Below are 13,171 nucleotides of genomic sequence, written 5' to 3'. Positions count from 1 at the left end.
CATTTCCACTAAGTTTGAAGGACAATGTAGTAAATTAAACACAGAATATCAATGTATGCAATGTTGTTGTAGTCATGTTGGTCCCAGGATATCAGAGAGACAACATAGGTGAGGTAGTAATATCTTTTATTGGGCCAACTTCTGTTGGTGAAAGAGACAAGCTTTCGAGCTTACACAGAGCTCTTCTTCAGGTCTCTCTACATAATAGCAATGTTAGTTATGTGATTATTTGTGTTATTTTTGCACTGCCATTTCACTGTGAAGTTCCAGAACTGCATAGTTTTGACCACACAGCTCTAGAAGTGTGCAGTGAAATCAGTAGAAATATTAGGCCCTCAGCTTACAAACCTTTATACCTGTGAATAGTTTTGCTGAGCTTAATGGACTCACTCACATACATGAAGGGAAAAATTTTCAAAGATTATAAAAGTCAATGGGAGTATGGCACCTAACTCCCATTTGTGCCTTTGAAAATCTGCCCCAAAGTTAGGTATGTAAACAAGTGTTTGCAGGATCAGGGCCTTGCTTATTTAATCTTTTTTCTTAAGAAAAGACGTTACATAAAATATCTTACAATACTTTTCCATTAAGGTTATAATTTTAGGCCCGACCCCTGACCCTGCAAGCTACTCTGCACTAGTGCAGTGGATGGGTTCTGTGCAAGCACAGGGGTCCCTCACAGGAGAGGGTCCTTAAGCAGTTAAAAGCCAAGCGTAGTCTAGTAGTCTGAACAGGGGACTAAAAGTCAAGCAGGCCTGACTTCTTAACCTTCCTCCACAGCCCTGAGCAAGTCACAACCTCCATCTCAGTTTCCCCATCTGTAAAATGGGGATAGTGATACACCAAACTAGCAGGTGGGATACCATGTTTAGTCAATGTTTATGAAGTGGCTCGATGATGAAAGAGTCTATATACATTGCTAAGCCTTGTTAAATGCCAAAGCTAACACTTTCAAAGGAAATCTTAATTTGCCTACATTGAAGGTAGGCAGTCTGTCCAGTGGCTAGTTATACACTCTGGGCCCAACGGTGCCCTCAGACGGGCCCACACAGCTGCAGTCCACTTCAGGCAGAGCTGCCTAGCTGTGTCTGAGGGCAGAATTGGGCCAAATACAGTGCTGATGTAAACTGACTTGTGGGAGCTGCTGCGGCCAAGGCAGAATCGGCCCCCACAGGCTACAGCTGTGCCATGGGGGCGAGTTACTCTGAGCGCCTCAAACTTCTGCGTGGCCTGGCTCGAAGGGGGGGGGGGTCGGGCTGTAACGCGAGCGCTGCACTGGCAATGGGCTTGGGGATGGACTGGTTTATTATCGGGTGCGCTTAACTTTCTCGATGTTGCTCTCCCCCCCCTCCTCTCTCTGAGTCTCCCTCCCCCGCCCCCCCTCTCGCCCCCCCTTTACCTTGACAAGTCCATGGGGCTGATGGTGAATGACTGTCTCTCTCCCCAGGGTCTGGGGCTCTGGGTGACATTCCCCCCCCCCCCCCCCCCCATGAGTGGCGGTTGGGTTGCTAGTGCGGGAGCGCGCGCCAGCGGGGAGGGGGTGGAGCGCGCGCCAGCGGGGAGGGGGAGGGGTGCTATTGACAGCAGCGCCGGGTCCGTAGCGCCGCTTCAGCGCGAGCGGCTCTCCCCCTCGCTCCCCCCCCCATTCCCGGCATGCCCCGGGGCAGCGGGGCTGGCTCTAACGAATTTGAATGAAGAGTCCTGCGCTTTCGGCGCCATTTTCGAGTGATGCCCGATCGCATCGCTGCCGCGGGGGAGCCGGAGCTGGCGGGGCCGCTGGGCTGGGCGCAGACCGCCGCCAAAAATACCCGCGGCCCGAGGAGGCGCCTGCACAGGCGGTAAGAGCCGGAGGGAGCGGCCGCGGGGGGAGGGTGTTGTCCGGTTAACGGTGTCGACCGGTGTCCCGCCTCCGGGAAAAATCCACCCGAAACTCTGTCGGGGAGCGAGCGGTGGGGATCCCGGCCCCGGAGGCAGCAGTGGGGTGAGCAGGGCGGCGGTAGCGGCGGCACCTCAGCGTATCTGTCATTGTCAGTCTCCAGCCTGGGAGGATCGGGGCCCGGAGCGCCCGCCTCTCTCAGGTAACCCCCGCCCCAGGGCGGCTGAAGGGAGCATCTCCCGGGCAGAGACCCTGTCTGCGATAGCGCTTGTGCCCCCCTCCCCCCGCCTTCGGAAGCGGCTCAGCCCCAAGCAGAGATGGGCAGGGAAGTTAGAGGCAGGTTGGGGACCCGGAGCACCCCGAGCGGAGGGCGCCTTCCCAGCCCCCTGTGGGCGCCTCTCTGCCGTGACGTGACGTGACAGGCTGTGTTCCCCGTGGCCGTGGGCATTGCGGGGCAGACCGGAGAGTGCTCGGGATACAGCGATTGCTGGTTCCACTGTTCTGCAGCAGCCAGCAGGGCTCCCCTCTCTCAGCCTCCCGCCCCCCAGGGTTTGTAACCCGGATTAGGGCCCCCCGAATAGCCCCTCTTTTCCCCCGCCCCCCCGTCTCCTTTCGATGAAGGCAGGTTGACTCCTCTGTCTCGGAGCTCTCTCAGCCTCGCACTTTTTAAGATCGTAATTTCCCGTGTCACGATCTCGAAGCCGCCTTTAGCAGAGCCCTGGGTGACGGTTGTGCTGCCGCACGCTATCGCATTTATCATCCCCGTCCCTTTGGCTAATAACGAAGGACCAACGCGCTTTTAGTCGTATATTACCCAGGGCTGATTGTTTTTAACATTAACACGCGAGTTTCCTTCCCGAGCTCAAAGAGAAAACGTAATTTGGGGCCGTTTGAATTGTACCAGTTATTTGTAGGTGCTTTTCGCCTTCTCTTCCTCCATCCCCGCAAAATGAGTAAATATCGTTCCCATAGGCAGCGTAGCCTAATACTGTGATTAGAAGTGGCCATTCACCATCTCTTCTCCGCCTACTAAATTCTCCGTCTCTGTCACCCGGGTCGCTATTTGTCATTGGCTTAGCTATTTTTTTGGTGGCTGTTTCTATGTCAGTTCTCGGTGGGCAGCGGTTCTCGGTCTCCCCTAGGTTATGAGTATTTGTGCTTATGGTGATATGTAATGGGCTCACTCTCGCAGTGTATGTGATGAGCGATTACCCCGTTGCATACACATAATATGTGACACTGTGCCTTTTCCTCCACGACGCTATTTAACCCTCTCGGGACTGGATTTGGCGTGGGCGCTCACGCTTCATAGTTGCGCACACACAAGAAAGACATCTTTTTGTTGCAGCAGTTACTTGGTGGGAGGGGGGGGGATAATAATGTACAGGGGGCAGATAAGCTAACGTACAGCACTGCAGATTCAGAAACAGGCAGACCATCTGGCTCCTTCCCAGATACAATTTTTAGCGCTACTTTTATTCCTCTGCCTACTTCCCTATTCGCTTTCGGCCGCCAGAACCTTTCTCAGATGCAGAAAGACGTATGAATATTTCCCCGAATCCTGCTAGATCTCAAGGCACTAGTCTACTTTCCTTGAGCACCGAGAACCCCCGTTCAATCCCTGGGAGCGTTGGGTGCGCAGTGAATTCAGGATCGGGCCCTCATTTATGTGCCACTTCAGAAAATACTGGACCGAGTATTTGGTCCCCCTGATTGGCTGCATGAACGCATTACTGGGGCTTGAAGGTTGGACTGGGTCATAGGATTTCTCCGCTTCTCTCGCTCTGCACCCCCCCCCCCACCCCCCGCGCGCGCATCTATCCACTCTGGTTAATGCCAAGAGTATGTGCGTTTTACTTAGCACCCTCTGCACCGAAAATAATGAGTTAATAGAGTAACGTAGGAGGAGGGACATACAGAAGAGTTGGGGTGCAGAAGTGCTGTACAAAGGATTTCTATGTACATGGCTGAAGGCTTGTAGCCTTAAAGTGAAATACAAAACTTAGCATGTTAGCTGGATTCAAGGTATTTTCTGTGTAAGGCAGAAATACAATAGTTTAAGAACACATTCTTATTGTGAACCCTGGGGTTTTCTCAGTTTTTAAATCCAGTATACAAATCAGACTATTCAGTCTATCTATTCAGCTACAGTTACTCTTAGTTTGTCTCTAGTTTATCATTAAATCCTCATAGCTAGAAATTTAAGTTTAATCTGTTAAATTGTGATGCTAATAATACCTTATGACATTTTATCATTTATTTCTTTGGAGGTACATGATTACTACTTAACTGTTTTAAGAAACATTTTTAATACTTTATGCGGGGAATGTGCACAAAACTGTTTCTTTGTAGCTGAGAGTATACTTTTAAAAATATCAGTATTTGAACAGATTTACACTATTCAGCAATGGAAGTAAACTTATAAACACTGACTTTCACTTTCAAGGAAATAACTGTCCTGACTCATAGTTAATTTATAAAACAGAACAGGTAAGTATTGTACAGGTGCGTATGCTTTATTTCATTCTCTGACATTCAAGTACATAGCATACATATGCTTTGTTATAGTCTTCTATAATTAAAATATTTGTACTTATTAGATATTTAACTACATCAAACAGTGATTTCTTTTTAGCTCCATTTTTATTTCAGAACTTTACTATTTCCATTTTTTATAATGATATAAAAGTGGGTGTGGCTAAAAAGAAAGCAGCAAGCAATCTGATATCATTAAACAGTGCGCATTTATGTAATTTATATAGGTTTCCTGATACTTGATTTACTCATTTTAATGTATTTGAGAAATTCACTTAGTTTAAATTGAACCTCATAGGACTGCTTGCATTTTTCACCTTAGTTAAAATGTCAAACATTAACTGAGGTTTACTTGGCCTTAGAAAAGATTAATTTTGATATTTCCTCTAAATATATTTGTAGCTCTAATAAACATGTATTTACACTAGACCCATAAATGAAAGTTATAATTATGCATTTGTGATCAGATTATTGCTTATAATTTTGTCATGAAACATAATCAGTATCCTCTTCATAAATTTGTTTCTATTAAGCCTGTTCAGTTATTTTGGCTCTCAGAAAAACTTTTCAAATATGCTACAGTTGTCCTGTTAAAAGCTAAAGTTGCACTGAAACTTCCCAAGAGTTACAGGGTGTTTTTGTTTGTTTGTTTTTTGCAAGTGTAAATGTACTGGAGATTGAAGACACTTTTTTTAATAAATAAAAAGGACTATTTCCTAGTAATTTGGAATTACGTGGGTAGCTTTTACTGATATTTTTGTATTGTATTGGAAATCTATTGTAGCAACATTTTAAGATAGAATATTTTAGTTAGCTAGATATTAAAGTTAGAATATACCATCTGTCCTCTTTGGGGTTTTTTTTTTTTTTTTTTTTAAGCTTAATAGAATCGAGACTTCTTACTGTTCCATGTGAAATACAAAGCTATAGAGGAAAACTTATTTCTAAACTTAATAGTTTTAATTTCCTTAAGTTAATTGTTACTTTCTGTATTAGGATACATTAGAATTTGTAGTTATATATTGCTTGAACTGCATACATGCTACCTGCCTATAGGTACACTCCTCAGGGAAAATTTATGTTACCCATATTGGATGTCATAAGGCTGTTCTAACAGGTGTATCAAAAAAAAATCTGGAGTGTTTTGTGTATATATATATATACACATACTTCCTATTTTTATGTACAGAATAGTAATGTAACGGTCTGTTTTTGTAACAACTTACTATTTTTTAATATTTGAGATAGGAAATATTAAACTATATTTAAAAGGAACTGGGAAACTTAAAATTATAGTCTCTGCATATGCTGGAGGTATTTGCTTTCTTAGATACAGGGGGATTTTCCAAAGCCAATTACTAATCATTTCAGTAATTACATTCATTACTCATTTCATCACAAATTGTCAAAGGTAGAGCATCTTAGACTTTTTTGGCTATCTGTGGAAGCTATAGGGAATAAAATTCAGGCTTTTCTGTCCAAATTGAAATGAGTATTTGATAGTAAAATTTTTAAAAAACAGAAAATCGCTTTTTTTAAGGTATATACATATATTTTGGATATATTCTCTATGCATCTATTTGCAAGTTCTAAATAGCTAATAATAATAATCTTGCGCTAGAACCAGTGGTCAGAAAAAAATACTACCTTTCCTATTAATATTAATTTTTTGTTTGGACCAAGCTGTACAAAATCACTTTATTTTTATACATAGTATATTACATTTCTTTGACTCTTTACACACTACTTTAGTTTAAAAGTAAGTTATTTAATTTTTGACTCAGCTAGTAATGCATTTTTAAGATAGAAATAATAGTAAGTATCTACAAATATTGAGGGAAAGGTGAGACAAATAACAGGGATATGAAAGTTGTCTAAATTTAAACCTAAATGAAAAAGTCGGTTTGCAGTTTTATTTATTTTGTGAATTATTGGCACTTGCTCTATAGAATTGCTGAGTAGTCACTGTCTTAGTACTTATCAAACTTGAACTTCTTTTCTTTTTAACTCTATATTATCATGAAAATATTTTCATAATTGTGTGTGGTACACTCTATTTCTGAAATGGTAAGAATTGGCTTAGTTTAAACCTTCTGTCTTTGTTTAATATAACTTAAATCAATGCCTGTATTGATTTGTTTAACCCTTTATTGTAATTTTTTTTTTTAAGTCTAATTCTGCTAAAAGAAACATTTGGGTAGGTCTATACCTTAGAGATTTAATGAGTCTATAATTCTGAGAAATAATTTAGTTCTCAACTTCATTTATTTTTGTATGACAACTTCCATCAGTCTTGCATGAAGATTGGAGGTGGATAATGTAACTTCACTTCTAATTCAGTTATGTTGTAACTTTGACTATTTTTAATTGACTAATATTTGTGTCTAATTGGAGTTCACTGTAGTTGTACCTTTAAAAGCTAGTTTCTACTTGTGGAAAGTAATAATAGACTTCAAAATCTTTCTTTAATTCTGAACAGTTTTTAAAATTTTAGCAGTTCAGAATAACTAGAGTACAAGTATGTCCCCATTTATTATTGTGTATACACACAAATGGTGTATAAATACAAATATATAGCTTTTACTAAATACTAAAGCATTTCCAAAGAAGACTTATTCAAAATCAAGATATAATCTCCATTTTACCTGAAACTGAAAAAAATAGCAATGACTCTCTGTGGTCTTTATTAATGTCTAAAGGAAACCACTACTGAAAGTGGCAAAAATACATATATTTTTAGCTATTTAGTTTCTAAAGGCTGGTAAGTGTACCCATTGTAAATATAGATTATTATTAACTTTGAGAATTGAGTCAAAAATCCACTAATTTGTTTATCTAGTAAGAAATGTCCAATTGGGTTAAGATTTGGACTTAGAAAAATATATTGATTGTGATTTTAAATTTCTTTTGTGATAATAGGAATATGTTTAGCTTCAAACTTAACATTTAACATAGTAAACGATTATATTACTATAATTTTTTTTAGAAAAAAAATCAACAAAAGAAATATTTTTTTGGCTGGATATTTTTTCCAAATTATTTGTGCTTAAAAGGGTGGGAGTAGTGAAGATGTATTGGGGAAGAGGAATAAAGGTAAAGAAAAATGCATTTTTACAATAAAAGCAAGTTAACCTTATTCAAAATACTATCGTTGTCTTTAATAAAACTTGAAAATACAGTTAAGGAGTAAAGAGCAAATATATTGAAAATATTTGTAAACAGGTGACCAGATCTAATCATCTGCTGCTTATTTATTAGACATAGTTAGGATGTTTCTTGTCATAGCACCTATAGTACAAAAGCTAAATAAATCTGAGCATTTGGCTATATTAATTCACTGTTTTTTCCTGTAAATATTTGAAGTGACCATCTTTATCAGGTTTTTGCCTTGTTTTTATCCAATAAATTCCATGGTCACATTTCCCCCTCTCCTCCCCTTTAAAATGTGTGTGACTGCAATACTATACAATTCCATTAGATGCTATAGAGTAATTTATTGTGTTTATACAATTCCTCCTTGTTAAAAATGTTAATTGTACTGCTGATGTCTTGAAAAAAGTGGGCTAAAAACTGTTTTAAAGAAAGCACTACATGCTAAACACTTCTTGATAAAAGTCAGTAGCGGATTTCAGGAAGTATCACAGCGCACACGTTAATTGTTAAATGTTTATAGTTAACTGTTTAATTCTTTTTCTCCCCTCCCACTCTTTCTACCCCTTACTTCCCACAAGAATACATTATAGGGAGAATGAAAGCAGAAACATACTAATCTGATTTGTTTCAGGAGGCTACTGATAATAAAGAAGCATATCACAGGTGTTTCTAATCAAGTCAGTTTGGGGTTTTTTGTGTGTGTGTGTTTTTAAAATTAGGGTTTTCCTTAACATAGACAAAGTGAGGGTCAACTTGATGACCTACATCTATGTTTGGGGATCAACCATGAAACTGTGGGTGTCAGAAATATGTTATAATACATGACATTTTTATTGCAGGTTTTGACCTTTCAATAGAGAGCTGATTCTGGAGAACAACTTACTTCTGTGATTGAAAAATTCTCTCTGGGAAGCTGATGGAGCATGAGAATGGTATATATCATATTAACATTTCACATATTTCAGATGCTCTTTATTTTTAAAAATGCATGTTGTAATAGGACTTCTTTGGTTTATGCATAGTGAGACTGTTTTATACTGGATTAAAGATTTTCTGTTTGCTGAAGTTATTCTTCTTCACATTCGCTCTAAGTTTTAAGACTAAATAAAAAAACAGTCTCCATTTCCCTCTGAAGACAGTCAGTGTGTTAAGTGGCCAAAATATGTACAAAAAGCTGAGCTTGCAACTGTCTTGCTTATTGGAGTTACATAAATTCTCCATATAGTGTTGTTCTCATATTCTTGTATTAGGAATTACTACTGCTAATGCAAAATAATAATAGTAATGGATGATACAATAGTTATTTTTAAGTAATTTTATTCTGTTGTCAATAGTGTGTGTGAAAGAAGAATGGAGAACTAGCTGAGTGCATTTAAATGTACTGTACAAAATTATTTTTTAAAGTTATTAATAACTAGCCACTTCACAATTAAAGCAATATAGAATTTGCAAAATTTGTTTTCAAACCCCACCTATATAAAGAGTTATCAGAAATTTTAATTTATCTTGGAGCCTATCAATAAATATTTAAGTATTATACAGTAAAACAGTGAATTATTTAACAATAATAAACATAGAATATACAGTACTCATCTTGCAAGTCTTGCTTTGCACTAAGTGGTAATTTGGTTGAAACTGAGAAATCCACTCAAAATAATCAAGAACTCTCTACTTGTATATGAATAATCTCAGCTAACCATTAAAATAAACAACTGAAATTTAAAAAGTAATTGCACTAAGATCAAACAAATTTATGTTTAAACACTAAACAGAGCACTAGAAATTTAAAGACTTTATCTCTGTCATAAAATGCATTGTGGCAAAAACTAATTTTATGAACATATTGTGTGTGACATTAGCAATTTGAGTATTCAGCTGGTATAGAGCTTTTAGCCTTAATCAAATCTTACTGCCTTTTAAAATGTATATATCTTTGCAGAAAATAATTGTACCAAAATGTAAGATATAAACTTTTCTTTTAAAAGCTGCAATAAGCCCATACAATTGCTGACTGTACCTGAAAAAGCTCCAACAAATCCATAGATGTGTAAAATGTATCTAGCCTTAATTCAGTAGCTAATTTCAAATCTGGTTGAAGGATTGCAAGTGGTCAGCAATAATACACCTTTTATTGTAACAATATTTTAGGAAATATTTTTTTCTTATCGAATATTTTCCACACATTCTTTATAGTATGACCATTTTGTAGGTACTGAAAGCCTTCTACATAAAATTAACATCTGAAAACCAAAACCTTGAATACACACAAAATATAAAATGTAAATAAATTTGGACTAGAGCATAACTTTATATTTTGATAAACCCACCACCTTGTTTATTTTATTGTAAATAGGTAGTGAATTTTTTTAAATCTCTATTAGAATAAAACAACCCCCCCAAAATTACTATTTTATTGGGATTATTATTAATACTCCTGTTTGGGATAATTTGCATAACATGCAAAATTTTTAAACTTTAGAAGCTGTTCAGAACCTCTGTTCTTGATTCAGTGGGTACTGTTCAGTTATGAATAATTTGAGTTTCCAGTTCTCTAAGAATATAAGGACTTTGCATTCATTTTAATAATTTTGTTTGCGCTCATATTTTTCTGTGCAAAAGCTATTACAATCCTGTTAATGAAAATCAGAATGATATCGGTAGGCAAATCTATCTAAAATTCCCTTGTTACAAATTTAAAAGGTGAAAATTTGATAAGGTATTCCTCAGTCTGACTAACGTTGAGGGTATTTCTAATGTAATATTTTGAAGGAAAATATGCTGTCTAGATTTTAACCATGAATCTAAAGGATTATTGTAAATTTAGGGCCTAATACTGCAAACTCTTAGACACACAAATAGTGCTAAAGGCTGCCATGAGTAAAAATTTGCAGGATCATGGCCTTAATAGTTGCAATCCTTTGTTTTTTAATATTTGTTCAAAATACTTGATTTCCTTAAATGGATAGTTTTGAAATATAGTAATATTTTGGGGGAGTTGCCTCAAAATGAGGAATTAAAATATGTACCAACACACTTACTCAGAAGACTTACTAACTTACAAGCTCAAATATCACACAGGACTGCTACTTTAAATAAAGTTGTCAATTTTCATTATAAAATCCACTTTTCAGCTCTTGATTTGTTCTAGAAATTTTCCATACTGAAACTTGGTCTATATAATTCACAGCCCAAAAGAGAGTATAGTGACTGTCTAGAGGGATGTAAGGTGTGTTTTTTCTCACACTTAAGTTTGACTGCTGCAATCCTTACTTAGGCAAAACTCCTGTTGACTACAATTGGGAGTTTTGCCTGAATAAGGACTGCAATGAGGGGCCCTTAAAAAGAATTGGTGTGGGCATTTAAACATTTAAACATAACTTTTTAAATTAGTCTTAATTATCTAATAGTAATTGAAGGTGAAAGGGATAAAAATGTACAAGATTTATTTTTTACAAACCTACATATGTGTAACATTTTGTGACCATTTTTATTATTCCTACTCTAGGTGTGTACACAAAACTATACAGACATGTTGGCTAAATAATAGTTTTGAGAGCTGACAACACATGCTCATATAATAGATCATAACTCTCTAAAAGAGCTGTTGCAGATTACTGTGTCAATTTTCCTATGCGTTCTTTATAGTCTCCTCTTGCTTTTCTAAGTCAGTTGAAATGGATAGCTGCATATCTACTTCATGAAAATTATTTAACTTGTGCCTAGTTATTACAACACATGTAAAATCACCCATTGTTTGAAAACGCTGATATCTTAGGCAAGGCAGTTTAAAATTTTGGAATCCTTCATAACTGCATTTCCTGGCTTTTGTTGATTTAAACTAAATCCAGCCTTAACATACAAAAGCCTACATTAAAATGTTATCAGATTTAAATAAGCATTTCACTTTTATTCTGCCAGTCATTTAGTAAAACATCTGTGTAATAAGGATTTGAGACTGGTCCACTTAATTTTTCCTTGCCTGTGAATAAACATTGTTTTCATGAGACTTAATTTTTAAGAAGCAACAAACTACATGCAGATCATCTTTAGCAATAATAATTAAAACTAATTGATATTTAAATATCTGTTCTTTTACCCAAAAAACATATGTCTAGATGTGGATGGGGGGATTACCTCATCTTGATTTTTTTTTTTTTTTTTTTTTAACAAAAAGTTTGGTCGAAGTGCCTCCAAATCAATAAATTAAAACTGCATTTGAGGTTTTCTATAATCAGAGTTCACTTAACTGTTCACTGTACTGCACTAATATTTTTTTAATCTACCTTGTTTTGAATTGGCTATCTTGTCAAGTGTTCAGATAATAATTTGGAGGGGAAGCAGTGTGTTCGGAGATGTGGTTGCTGATTGACTGGTCTATTTAATGTCTGAGTCTATTTAATGTCTCTATTACCAAACATGCTAATTTCTGAGTTTATTTGAAATAATAGTTGGGTATTCACTGCAAGCATTTTCTGAAGTGAAAAATCTGAATAACTTACATATTCTCTGGGGGGAACCCCAGTCTGGTGTATTTCTCTAATGTTTTTATGGCAATATTTAATGAGAAAATTATTTCACAACTAAAGTATTGTAGGAGGGGAATGTCTTATTCTGTCAGGTACACTATTTTTAAAAAATAAGAAACTCAGCTTTTCTGTGAAATGCAATTGAACATTTAGTCATATGTAAAAATATTTACACCATTGCATTAATACCTTAACCTTTGAGTTTGCCCTTATTTCTTTATGGTAGTAAATGCTTTGTTTTAAAATCTTCAAAACAAAGTCTTATTACTTCAGCCTGCCACTCACACCAACCCCCCTTTTGTATTAAAGATGGTTTTGCTTAGGGGGAAACGACTGGGTCTAAATAGTGACAATTAACATTAATTTAAAGAGATTTTCTGTGAAAATGGTGTTATAATCAGCATTTTATGGTCTTTGCAGCTTTATTTAATTGGCTTTATTTTCTTTTTTTAAAAATGCATAGAGCTTGCATTTAATACTTCATAATATATCTAAAATGGGTTAAATTATCCCCTATGTGGTGGAAATTTGCAGTAGGACTGGGAAAGCCTAGGTTATGACTTGGAACTTGTGCTGGTAACCTCCTGGGGCAAAGTTGACCCTTGGTAGATTGGGCTGGGGGTGTGATCTCCAGGCTGTTAGCACAGAGAGAGTAGCACAGCACTCCCAAGCACCCATAAATGTAAGCTACCCAAAACATCTGCCAGGAGTGGGGGATTAGAAGGAGGCCTGCTGTCCCTCATGGCACCATTTCTTCCTGATAGGAAGCCTCACCTGTAATTGGCTCAAAACACACATGTAGAGAATTCACATCGTAAAAGAGGATTCTTTGCAAGATAATGTTTACCCTGTTAGCATTATCTTGTACAGGCAAAACCCTGGTGAACAGAAAGGTTCTCTTTTTCATGCCTCCAAACATGCAGAGGGTCTTCTGCTGGCTTCGAAGAAGGGAGAATAGTGCTTCTCCGCCATCTCCTATTTTTCACCAGTATCTGTGCAGATCCTCTCCATGAGCCCACCCTAACAGATGTTTTGGCCCAAAGGTGGGAAGAATATTAATTAGGAGACATCATCTTGGGTC

At 37.5% G+C, this 13,171-nt stretch overlaps 1 long non-coding RNA gene across 3 annotated transcripts in view; it reads left to right on the top strand.

The window, feature by feature from the left end:
• The window catches only part of LOC135889916 (uncharacterized), a 92,231-nt gene that overhangs the window by 54,755 nt on the left and 24,305 nt on the right, over positions 1-13,171 (top strand). For all 3 annotated transcript variants that reach the window (XR_010562195.1, XR_010562196.1, XR_010562194.1), the window contains one exon: positions 8,404-8,496. This is a non-coding gene — a long non-coding RNA (uncharacterized LOC135889916). The remainder of the gene's footprint in view (positions 1-8,403; positions 8,497-13,171) is intronic.

The sequence above is a fragment of the Emys orbicularis genome, chromosome 1 (genome assembly GCF_028017835.1).
Source record: "Emys orbicularis isolate rEmyOrb1 chromosome 1, rEmyOrb1.hap1, whole genome shotgun sequence".
In the NCBI taxonomy this organism is placed as follows: domain Eukaryota; kingdom Metazoa; phylum Chordata; order Testudines; family Emydidae; genus Emys; species Emys orbicularis.
This window is presented reverse-complemented; position numbering and strand designations above follow the sequence as displayed.